Here is a 12,955-nt window from a genome sequence, read left to right as displayed (position 1 = left end):
CTTATGCTCTCATCTTCCAGTCAAGTGACCCTTAAAACTTATCATGTTGCCCTGCCTGCATAGCTCAAAGGTTGTTGATTTATGAACCAGGAGGTCATGGTTCACATGGTTCAATTCCCAGTCAGGGCACATGCCCAGGTTGTGGGCTTGATCACTAATATGGGGCATGCAGGAGGCAGCCAATCAGTGATTCTCATCATTGATGTTTCTATCTCTCTTTCTCTCTCCCTTCCTCTCTGAAGTCAACCCTATATAATAAAGAGGGAATATGCTAATTGAACCTCACACTGTTTCAAAGATGGCAGTGCCCACAGCCAATAAGCAGAGAATATGCTAATTGACTGCCCTGCCCTAAAAGCTGGTGGCGCCCAGTCCCCTCTGGAGTCTGCCAGTCCCTTCAGCCCCCCAGCCGCCCTGGGCCTGCCCAAGGCACAAGCAAGCCTTGGATGGTGGCTGCCCATCTGCCCGGGGCCGCCTGAGGCTCAGGTAACCAGAGCTGGCCAAGGCTGGTGCTGCAGCAGAGGTGTGATGGGGTGGGATCAGGCCTAAACGGGCAGTTGGACATCCCTCTCACAATCCAGGACTGCTAGCTCCCAACTGCTTGTCTGCCTGCCTTCCTAATTGCCCCTAACCGCTTCTGTCTACCAGCCTGATAACCCCCTAACCACTCCCATGCCAGCCTGATTGATGCCTAACTGTTCTCCTGCCAGCCCATTTGCCCCCAACTTCCCTCCTCTGCTGGCCTGGTCACCCCTAACTGTCCTCCCCTGAAGGCTTGATTGCCCTCAGTTGCCCTTTCTTGAAGGCCTGGTGCCTCTCAACTGCCCTCCCCTACTTGCCTGATTGCCCCACAACTGCCCTCCCTTGCAGGCCTGATCCCTCTCAACTCCCTCCCCTGCTGGCCATCTTGTGTCCACATAGGGGCAGGATCTTTAACCACATGGGGCAGCCATATTGTGTGTTGGAGTGATGGTCAATTTGCATATTACTCTTTTGTTAGATAAGAGAGGCTTGGTGCACGGGTGGGGGTCAGCTGGTTTTCCCTGAAGGGTGTCCCAGATCAGGGTGAGGGTTCCCTTGGGGTGTGGGGCAGTCTGAGCAAGGGGCCTGTGGTGGTTTGCAGGCCAGCCACGCCCCCCAGCAATCCAAGTAGAGGCCCTGGTATCTGGGATATATTTACTTTCTACAATTGAAACTTTGTAGCCTTGAGCAGAGCCAAGCCTCCTGCTTGCTCAGTGGCACAGCAGTTTCTGTTTGGATTTGTTTAAGTTCCTTAATTGAAACTTTGTAGCTTTGTGTGGAGGCTTAGGCCGGCAAGGGCAGGTGGAAAGCTTGGCTTCCTCCGTTGCTGGAGAAACACCTCCCTCCTGCTCTCTTTGGCTGAAGCCATCTTGGTTAGGTTTATTTGCATACTTGCTCTGATTGGCTGGTGGGCATGGCTTGTGGAGTGATGGTTAATTTGCATATTACTCTTTTATTAGGTAGGATAAATAAATCCCAGATATCAGGACCTCCACTTTGGTCGCCAGGGGGGATGGCCAACCTGCAAACCACCACAGGCCCTTAACCCAGGAACCCCACCCTGATCCAGAACACCCTTCAGGGCAAACCACTTGGCCCCCACCTGTGCACCAGGCCTCTGTCCTATCTAATAAAAGAGTAATATGCAAATTGACCATCAGTTGGGAGGGACCAGGCCTGCAAGGGAGGGCAGTTGTGGGTGATCAGGCCAGCAGGGGAGGGCAGCCTAGGTAAGCACCTAAGCTGCTGCCTCGCACAACAATTTCAAAACAACAACTAAAAGACAGAACAGACCTGGTGAAAGAAATAGATTTATAAGTCCAGGAAGTGCACAGAACCCCAAACAAAAGGAATCGAAGAAGACCACACCAAGACACATCATACTTAAAATGCCAAGGGCAAAAGACAAAGAGAGAATCTTACAAGCAGCAAGAGAAAAACAGTTGTCTATAAGGGAGCACCCATACTATTGTACTATCAGCTGATTTCTCAACAGAAACTATGCAGGCCAGAAGGGAGTGGCAAGAAATATTTAAAGTGATGAATAGCGAGAACCTACAACCACGATTACTCTACCCAGCAAAGTTATCATTCAGAATGGAAGGGCACATAAAGCTTGGCTTCCTCCGTTGCTGGAGAAACACCTCCCTCCTGCTCTCTTTGGCTGAAGCCATCTTGGTTAGGTTTATTTGCATACTTGGAAGCTCTTTAGCTTTTTCTTATCTGTTCATTACCACCAAACCAGTGTTATATGAAATGCTGAAGGGTATTTAAGAAGAGGAAAAAGAAGAAAAAAGATAAAAATTATGATCAACAAATACATATATATCAACAAGTGAATCTAAAAATCAAGTGAATGTAAAATCTGAGGGACAATAAACTGGTGAAAATAATAGAGTCAGGGGCAAAGAAAGGGAGTGGATTGATAATTATCAGGGGAAAGGGGTGTGGAGTGGTGCAGGAAGAGACTGGATTAAAATCATACACCTATGGATGAGGACAATGCGGGGGTGGGAGGTAAAGGGCAGAGGGTGGGGTGGGAACTGGGTGGAAGGGAGCTATGGGAGAGAAAAGGAGAAACAATTGTAATAATCTGAGCAATAAAGATTTATTAAATTTGAAAAAGAAAAAGAAGCCGAAACCGGTTTGGCTCAGTGGATGGAGCGTCGGCCTGCAGACTGGGGGTCCCGGGTTTGATTCTGGTCGAGGGCATGTACCTTGGTTGCGGGCACATCTCCAGTAGGGGGTGTGCAAGAGGCAGCTGATCGATGATTCTCTCTCATTGATGTTTGTAACTCTCTATCCCTCTCTCTTCCTCTCTGTAGAAAATCAATAAAATATATTTTTAAAAATAATAATAATAATTTAAAAAGAAAAGAAAAAGAAAATGCTTGTCCCAAACACACTGGGTTTTCATCAGTATGCAGTACAGTCATTTGGTCTTGATTCCTTTCTTTGAACTCAAAATAGAACAATGTGTATGGGCACTATGTCTTCCAAAGTTAACTTGAAAAGTGTTTTGAGTATTTCTACTGGAATTTCAATAGCTTATATTGTTTTAAAGAATTTTTTCTGGCCAGGAATCTCTTCTCTCACATAAGGGAAATAATATCTCCCTTTTAATTTTCCAATTATGAGGATGGCTAACTTTGTCTCTATAAATGAGCTTTTTTTTTTTTTTTTTTTTTTTTTTTTTTTTTTTTTCTTTTTTTTTTCTAGAAAAGTTATTTATGTATACACAAGGATATTCTATGGGTCTTGAAGCTTGCTAGTGGCTTACTGATTATATTTGTTTATACTCTGCTCTGGGAGGTGGGGGTTGTTTACTCAGTGGTAAAACTGTTAGCTAAGTTTCATTTCATCATAGTTTTCTGTATTTCAGATTGTCTTGCAAAAACAAGTTATAAAAAATACAATTTTTATGTAGTGATGGCTATCTTGAGCCCTGTAACTTAAATTTTTCTTAATATTTCTTCAAGCTATTTTTTCTCTCTGTTGTCCAAGAAAAGCACAAGAGTAACTTGTGACAGACCTAGCAAGTTGTAAAATTCTCAAAGGATTAAATACAAAAACTAAGATAATTGACTGACTTTAAAAATCACTTTCTCTGTTTTAGGTAAATTAGACTTGTTCTTTCTTTACCTGTCTTATGAAAATGACTTTTTTTCTTGATTTGGGAAATTTTTATTTTCTAGATCTATACCACATTGTTACAGGGCATATGTCTAAAACATTGTTTTACTGATAGTTTAAAAAATTTTAAGTCATTTTTTTATTTTTCAGTTACAGTTGACATACACTATTATATTAGTTTCAGGTGTACACCCCAGTTATTAGACATTACATAATTTATTAAGTGATCATCCTGATAAGTCTTGTACCCATCTGACACCATACATAGTTATTAGAATATTACTGGCTGCCCTAACCAGTTTGGCTCAGTGGATAGAGTGTTGGCCTGTGGACTGAAGGGTCTCAGGTTCGATTCTGGTCAATGGCATGCACCTTGGTTACAGGCACATCCCCAGTAGAGGGTGTGCAGGAGGCAGCTGATCAGTATTTCTCCCTCATCCATGATATTTTGAATTTAATTTAAAAAGGTCCATCATTTATGTCTATAGATGCTTATGGTGTACAAATGGTTAATCCCTTCATCTTTTTTAACTATCTCCTCTCCTATCTGGCAATTGTCAAAATATTCTTTTCATCTGTGAGTCTGTTTCTGTTTTGCTTGTTTATTTTGATTTTTACATTCAATTTTTGATAGATACCTATTGCCATTTTATTCATGTATTTGATCTTTATTTCCTTCTTAAAGAAGACCCTCATATTTTCTGTAATACTGATTTGATGGTGATGGACTCTTTCAGCTTTGTCTTGTCTGGGAAACTTTATATGTCCTTCAATTCTACATGATAGTTTTGCTGGAGGAGTAATCATGGTAGTAGGTCATTGCTTTTTTTCACTTTGAATATTTCTTGCCACTCCCTTAGGGCCGGCAGAATTCAGTTGAAAAATGAGATGACATTATTATGGGAATTCCTTTGTAGTTAACTAACTGCTTTTCTCTTGCTGCTTTTAAGATTCTCTTTTTGCCTTTAACCTTTTGCATTTCAATTATGATATGTCTGGTTTAGGTCTCTTTGGGTTCCTTTTGTTTGGGACTCTGCATTTCCTGGACTTGTATGTCTAGTTCCTTTACCAGGTCAGAGAAGTTTTCTGTCACTTTTTCAAATAGGCTTTCAATTTCTTGCTATCTCTTCTCATGATGTGAATGTTTGAATATCAATGTTTGATACGCTTGAATTTACACTATCTTCATATTTTTGCTCTTCTGATTGGGTGTTTTTGCTTTCTCATATTCTAAATTGCTGATTTGATTCTCAGCATTCTCTACTACTAATTCACTGCAAATTATCCTTCATTTTAGTTAGTGTATCCTTCATTTCTGCCTGTTTCTTTTTTATGATTCCTAAGTCTTTTTTCATACTGTTGAAGTTCTCAGTAAGTTCCTTCAGCAACCTTATAAGAATTGTTTTGCTCACTTCAATTTCATTTAGTTTTTCTTTTTGGAGATTTCTCCTGTTCTTTCATTTGGGACCTGTTTCTTGTGCCTGCATGTTGGCTGCTTCCCTATGTTTGTCTATGTATTAGATAGAGCTGCTGTTTCTCCTGGACTTGGTAGAGTGGCCTGTACAGTGGGTGTTCTATAGGGCCCAGTGGCGCAGCCTCCCCAGTCACCTGAGTTGGGTGTTCCAGGTGCACCCCTATGTGGGCTGTATGCACTGTTTTGTTGTAGTTGAGCTTTGATTGCTGTTGGTGTCTCTGGGAGGGATTAACTCCCAGGCCAATGTGCTACAAGGACCATCTGCAACTTCAGTAGAGGAGCTACTGTGCAGGAGTGGATCCTACAGAGCAGAACTTGCTTCAGTGAGGTTTTGGTGCTCACAGAGTTCACCCCTTGAGTGTGTTGTTTGTGGAGGTGGTAGGATTCTAAACTGGGAACTGAAGCTGTCCACTGGGTGCACTGGCTCTGGGACATCCCTGAAGGTCAGCCACTGCCTGTAACCTGCCTGAGGCCACCTGAGGTGGTGATCTATAGATGGCTGCTACTCATGCTGCACTTGGAAGTGCCCAGGAGAGACCAAGTTGCAAACCAAGGAAGGTTGCCACTTAGTGCCGGGCCTGGGGCCACTTAGCAAGAGTTACAGGGTGCACTGAGGCTAGATGCGGCTTGTTTGAGAGATTTTATGAAAGTCTTAAGCATGAGGCAAAAGAGGCCAGTTGTTTTTTGTTTTCAGGAGTTCTTTTCACTCTATGCTCTAACCTAGTTCTCTCTCCCCCCATACTATCTAATAAGGAGGGATTATGCTAATTGACTGCCATGCCCTCAAAGATGGCGACACCCATAGCCACAAAATGTCAACACCCAGTCCTCTCAGCCCTGCTGGGGTGGCAGGCACAGGCAAGCCTCGATGGCAGCTGCCTTGCTGCCCAGGGCCACCTGAAGCTCAGGTAACCAGGGCCAGCTGAGGCTTGCGCTGCAGGCAGTGGCAGCAACAGAGGTGTGATGGGGCATTGCCTTCCCCTGATCGCCAGGTGGCCTCCTGCCCCTGAGGGCTCCCGGTCTATGAGAGGGGCCAGGCCGGGCTGAGAGCCCCCCCTCCAGTGCATGAATTTTCATGCACTGGGCCTCTAGTACATTATAAATCTTTGAAAATCTTTACTTAATAAATATATTATTTACTAATTGAAATGCATTAAAAAGTACAACAACCTGGCACTTTTATGTTAACTTTTTAAGCTTATTGAAATATTTGTATTTTCAGAACCTCTTTTTCTGTTTGCCTGAGCTCTTCTGTCCTTAGTGAAGTATTTTAAGTTATTCTGCTTGATTTGAGGAGTTTTTGTGTAGTATTAAATAGCAGCCCAAATCCGCTTCTAATTCTTGGCAGCTATTGAATCGTTAGGGGCTCCTATTTGGGTGTGTGCTGGCATTGTTGAGGGCCTGCTTAATTTTGATTGATTTGACAGTTTTAGAACTGTTGGTGTAGAAGTAAGTCTTTGAGCAACAGTGCACCATTAAAAGAAAAAGGGGCATCTATCAGGATTTGCTGTGAACTATAATAAAAGACTAGAGTATGTTAGTGAAAGGATTACTGGCCATAGTCTGCTTCATATTCATCACATAGTCATGGAAATATCTTTTGGGGGAAGAGAATTATATAAAGGCCTGTCCTGCTACTGCTTTGTGAAATGGAAGATTGGAATTAGATGCTTAAATGGAAAATGTTCTCTTGTTGCAGCCTCTTTGAAATGTGCTGTTTAGTGGGAGCTGCAGCTTCCTCCTGCTGACTCTGAGCCCCAGGCTTCGGTTGAGATGGTCCTTTCAGAAATGTGGAGCTTAGTCCAAGCCTGGATTTCAGTGGTAGCACCTGGCATCTGTGGCTAGAAAGTCCTATGAAGTGTAAGTGCTTTATTCTCTCCTTGTAAAGAAGCCCTTTTCCTTTTTTCCTTCTCTTCCTTTCTGCAGCTTAGCAGAGGGGAAGAACAGTGAGCACTGTACTAGACTGCCGGGGGTATCAGGATTTGGTTGCATTTTCTTTATGATTCATGACCAAAACAAGATTACTTGTTATGTGTAGAAAGCAACCAATGGATGCTTCTGTTGCCCACCTGGAATTTAAAAGTAGTAAATTATGACCCCTTAATATATAATACTGTCAGTAACATCCCAGGTAATTTTTCATTGACAGTTTACTTGGCAGTTTGTGCTATTCAGGTTTGCCAAGTTTCTTTAGAGCTCACTTTTATCTTTTGTTCTTATTCTAAAAAACAAATATTTGAAAAGAGAGGCACATTTGACCAGCGGGTGAGGTAGCATCAACATACCTAGCCAGTTGCTCAGTGGATAGAGCGTCAGCTCGTGGACTGAAGGGTCGTGGGTTTGATTGGTTAAGGGCATTTACCTTGGGTGTAGGCTTCATTCTTGGGACACAGGCAATCAATCAATGTCTGTCTGTCTGTCTCTCTTTCTCTCTCTCTCTCTCTCCTCCAACCTTCCATTCTCTCTAAAAATCAATGGAAAAAATAGTCTTGGATGAGGATTAATAACAACAACAAAAAAAGAAGAAGAAAAATAGGGATACTTGAAATGAAAAGACAAATCTTTTCTTTCACTTTGATTTTACTTGATACACTTGTACAAGGAACAGATAGGGATTTTTTCCCCCCCCTGAGACCAGTTCCTTGTAGAATTGTCCTAGGAATTTCATATAGCTGCCATCTATATTTTAATTTATTAAAAAATTAAACAACTAGGTAGTAATATAATGGGCATTAGAAAATGCAAGTTTTATTTTGATTTAGTTGCCCAGGGCTAAGCACTGTTTTGTGTGTGTGTGTGTGTGTGTGTGTTTGTGTCCCAGAAATACTGTTAATAGTTTAAAGTAAGCTTATTCTAGCCCTGACTGGTTTGGCTAAGTGGATAGAGTGTTGGCCTGCAGACTGAAGGGTCCCAGGTTCGATTCTGGTCAAGGGCATGTACCTTGGTTGCAGGCACATACCCATTAGGGGGTGTGCAGGAGACAGCTGATTGATGTCTCTCTCTCTCTCTCATCGATGTTTCTAACTCTCTGTCCCTCTCCCTTCCTCTCTATAAAAAAATCAATTAAAAAATATTTTAAAAAATAAAGTAAGCTCATTCCAGAAGAGACTTTCCTGTCACTTAACCTGAAATTTTTCTGATTTTAGCTAGTAAAATGCTGAGCTCCTTCTCATTGCTGAAATAAGATATGTGTTTAAAACAAAAGTAAACCAAGTCTTCATTTGGGCAAGGCAAGTTAAGTTCTACAAATGAGGATTCTCAATGAAAAATGTCTCATCCTCTCAAGGCCTTTATTATTATTTTTAATCTGTAAAGAACTGATTTTCTTGGTCTCTGTTTCCTTTCTCTCTGTAAATATTTGGATTCTGTTCTTACAGCTGACATCCAATTCTTTAAGATTCTAAGCTACCTAGTAAAAGACTGCGCTTCATGTTTGGGAAAATAAAGTTGTGCTTATATACCTAGGAGATGATGGTATCTTGTCATTTTGCTTCATATTTAATAATTTAAAATATACTGTATTTTTCGGACCATAAGATGCTCCGGACCATAAGACGCACCAGTTTTTAGAGAAGGGAAATGAAGAGAAAAAGATTCTGAAACAAATAGTGTCCTAAAATATTTTATGTGCATTAAAACCCAACATCACAGTCATAAACACATGTAATCAACCCTGTAAAGTAAACAGCAGCATTTAGAACCATTTTAGAGCCGGGCAAGCACACAGAGACCACACAGAGCCGGGCAAGTAAAAAAACTTTTTTAAAAAAGTATATGTGTAGGCTATATTTGGACCATAAGACGCAGGGACTTTTCCTCCCCACTTCTGGGGGGAAAAAGTGCGTCTTATGGTCTGAAAAATACGGTACTTTAATTTTAAAAATACACACTTAAGTGCCTCTATGACCAAATAATTTGAGAGCTGCAGAGAGAATTAAGCTTTTCTTTACTTTTGAAGACCTTACAATCTATTAGAAAAGATGAACAAAGGCCCAAGTAATTATAATACAAGGTTCTACAATACAATTGAGTTCTTGCAAAGTCAAGGCTACTTTGGGAGTAATAGAAAAGGATTCCTGCCTCCAATATTTGCTCCTTATCTCTAGCTTTGAGAAGTTGAGTATAATGTGTTTTAGTATATTTGTTAGTATAGGGATATAGGAGACAGGAACATTATATGTCCTTTTCTCATTGTGGGACTTTCTCAGTGATCCTGTCTATGGCATTTCCTCTCTGCCTTGCAACTGGCAGGTCTTGGACAGAATAAATTTTTTTGCTTTTCCCTCTTTGGTAGAAGTCTTCTGTTAGCACTGGTATAGATAGATAGCATCACGGGCTCAAGACTGTTTTGTGCCCTATCTTATAGGGGAAGAAGTTTTTGTTTTATTTTTAGTTGTTTTTTTTTTTTTAATGTTTTTATTCATGAGAGAGAGATTGAGATGTTGATGAGAGAAGCATATGTTGGTTGCTTCCCACATATAACACAACTGGGGACCAAACCCACAACCTGGGCATGTGCCCTGACCAGGAATTAAACAGTGACTTGTCAGTGCACAAGATGATGCTTAACCAACTGAGTCACACTGGCCAGGGCAAGAAGTTTTTTCTTGTACCTTTACTGCAATAGAGAGGTATGACTTACTACCCTTCCCACACAGCTTAAGATTTGTTCAGTAGGGGAGAAGGATCCAGTCAGAGCTTCTTGTGCTTTTTCTGCATTGAGGCTGCTCTTCTGCAGGACTGCACCAAAGGAGGTGTTCTGTTGATCTTCTACCCCAACCCAAATCTTTCCCCTGAGTATCTGGTTGAGGTCTGTGGAGAAGAACCTGTAAATAGTTGTGAATTCCTCTTGTATCTGAGTCTCAGGAGTTTTAAATGCTCGTCCTAGCTCACACTCAGCCTTTATCAATTTAAAAAAATATATATTTTATTGATTTTTTACAGAGAGGAAGGGAGAGAGCTAGAGAGCTAGAAACGTCGATGAGAGAGAAACATTGACCAGCTGCCTCTTGCACACCCCCTACCGGGGATGTGCCTGCAACCAATGTACATGCCCTTGACCGGAATCGAACCTGGGACCTTTCAGTCTGCAGTCCGATGCTCTACCACTGAGCCAAACCGGCTTTGGCGCCTTTATCAATTTTTAAGTAATTTTTTATACAGATAGTCCTTGGGTTACATCAGAAATCCGTTCCTACGGTGTGACATAACTCAATTTTCGCCATAAGTTGGAACCCACCTACATAAGCACCTATGTCACTCACATAGCAGTAATGAAATGAAACAGGAAAAAAATGTAAAAGATAGATAACAATTGCTGACCTTTACTTGTGATAAATAAATAATAAAAAACATAAAGCACATGTGTACATACTTCGAAATGATGGAACTTTTTTTTAAATACTGTAAATGGGAGATGGCAACTTAACCACGAAACGACGTGAGTCGAGTCCGATAATGTAGTTATCTTTTCTTCAGTTTTCTGATTTTTTTTTAAACATTCCATTTGGTTCTTAATTTAAGCTACTCTATTCTCCAGTTCTAGATTGTCATTTGATTATTTTTTATTGATTCCATTTCTTCATGGAAAGTCTCCATTTGGTTTGCTCTACCACTGAGCCAAACCGGTTTCGGCTGAATGTGTATTTTTTAAAAATATATTTTATTGATTTTTTATAGAGAGAAGGGGAGAAGAATAGAGAGTTAGAAACATCAATGAGAGAGAGTCATTGATCAGCTGCCTCTTGCACGCCCCCTACTGGGGATGTGCCTGCAACCAAGGTACATGCCCTTGACTGGAATCGAACCCGGGACCTTTCAGTCCGCAGGCCGACACTCTATCTACTGTCTTTTAATAGTGTACTAGAGGCCCAGTGCATGAAATTCATGCACAGAGGTGTCCCTCGGCCTAGCCTTCACCCTCTCCAATCTGGAACCACTTGAGGGATCTCTGACTGCCTGTTTAGGCTCGATCCTGGTAGGCAGTCGGACATCCCTCTCACAATCCAAGGCTGCTGGCTCCCAACTGCTCACCTGCCTGCTTTCCTGATGGCCCTTAACTGCTCCTGCCTGTCAGCCTGATCATCCCCTAACCATTCCCCTGCCAGCCTGATTGCCACTAACTGCCCTCCCCTGCAGGCCTGGTCACCCCTAACTTCCCTCCCCTGCAGGCCTGTGTCCGCCCAACTGCCCTTCCCTGCAGGCCTGGTAGCCCCCAACTTCCCTTATCTGCTGGCCCGGTCACCCCTAACTGCCCTCCCCTGCAGGCTTGATCACCCCTAACTGCCCTCCCTTGCAGGCCTGGTCCCTCCCAACTACCTTCTCCTGCTGGCCTGATCACCCCCAACTGCCCTCTCTTGCAGGCCTGGTCCCTCCCAACTGCCCTCTCCTGCTTCCATCTTGTGGAGGCCATCTTGTGTCCTCATGGGGGCAGCCATCTTATTTGTTTGAGTGACTGTCAGTTTGCATATTACTCTTTTATTAGATGGATAGAGAGAGGCCTGGTGCATGGGTGGGAGCCAGCTGGTCTTCCCTGAAGGGTGTCCTGGATCAGGGTTGGAGTTACCTTGGGGCATGGGCAGCCTGGGTGAGGGGCCTGTGATGGTTTGCAGGCTGGCCATGCCCCCCGGTGACCCTAGCGGAGGCCCTGTATCTGGAATTTATTTATCTTCTATAATTGTAACTTTGTAGCCTTTTTTTTCTTTCTTTCTTTCTTTTTTTTTTTCTCTCCCCCAACTTTGTAGCCTTGAGCAGAGGCCAGGGCCGGCCAGGAAGTTTGGCTTCCTCCATTGCTGGGGAAACCTAAGCCTCCTGCTCGCTCCGTGGCCGCAGCCATCTTGGTTAATTTGTTTACTTGCTACTGATTGTCTCGTGGGTGTGGTTTGGCGTAGTGGAGTGATGGTAAATTTGCATGTTTCTCTTTTATTAGTATAGATATTTTATCTCTTCTCCTTTTCCCTCCTCTCTTCCTCTTTCTGCACTTTCTCCTCCTCCTCCTCTTCTACCTTTTCCTTCTTCTTTATCTTCAAGAATACCCCTCAACATTTTATGTAATATTGGTTTGGTGGTGATTAACTCCTTTAGCTTTTACTTGTCTGTGAAACTATCTGACCTTCAATTCTAAATGATGGCTTTGCTGGTTAGAGTAATCTTGGTTGTAGGTCCTTTTTGTTCTTCACTTGAATATTTCTTGCCACTCGGTTCTGACCTACAAAGTTTCTGTTGAGAAATCAGCTGACAGTTGTATGGGTACTCCCTCATAGGTAACTAACTGCTTTTCTCTCGCTGCTTTTAAGATTATCTCTTTGTCTTTAACCCTTGGCATTTTAATTATGGTGTATCTTGGTGTGGGCCTCTTTGGGTTCCTCTTGTTTGGGACTCTCTGGGCTTTGTGGGTATTTCTTCCACCAAGTTAGGGAATTTTCTGTCATTTTTTCTTCACATAAGTTTTTAATACCTTACTCTCTTCTTCTGGCATCCCAGAACGCAAATGTTGGTATGCTTGACATTGTCCCAGAGGTTCCTTATATTATCTTAATATTTTTTGAATTTTTTTTTTTTTTTGCTCTTCTGATTGGGTGATTTTTAAAAATATATAGATTTTATTGATTTTTACAGAGAGGAAGGGAGAGAGATAGAGAGTTAGAAACATCGATCAGCTGCCTCCCGCACACCTCCTACTGGTGATGTGCCCACAACCAACCTACATGCTCTTGACTGGAATCGAACATGGGACCCTTCAGTCCACAGGCTGACGCTCCATCCACTGAGCCAAACTGGTTTCGGCTGATTGGGTGATGTTTGCTTTCTTATATTCCAAATTATTTA

The 12,955-nt window shown here is 42.3% G+C and overlaps 1 protein-coding gene across 8 annotated transcripts in view; it reads left to right on the top strand.

Moving 5' to 3' along the window:
• TNPO3 (transportin 3) overlaps nt 1-12,955 on the top strand; it is an 87,445-nt gene that overhangs the window by 8,993 nt on the left and 65,497 nt on the right. Inside the window, exon 2 of one of the 8 annotated variants that reach the window (XM_036426515.2) lies at nt 6,828-6,988. The exons of the other annotated variants lie outside the window; for them this stretch is intronic. The gene's annotated coding sequence lies outside the window, so the exon portion shown is untranslated. The remainder of the gene's footprint in view (nt 1-6,827; nt 6,989-12,955) is intronic. 8 annotated transcript variants of the gene reach the window in all.

Source organism: Pipistrellus kuhlii, unplaced genomic scaffold (assembly GCF_014108245.1).
Source record: "Pipistrellus kuhlii isolate mPipKuh1 unplaced genomic scaffold, mPipKuh1.p scaffold_m20_p_10, whole genome shotgun sequence".
NCBI lineage: Eukaryota > Metazoa > Chordata > Mammalia > Chiroptera > Vespertilionidae > Pipistrellus > Pipistrellus kuhlii.
The sequence above is the reverse complement of the archived record's forward strand: the minus strand, read 5'-3'. Positions and strand labels throughout refer to the sequence as shown.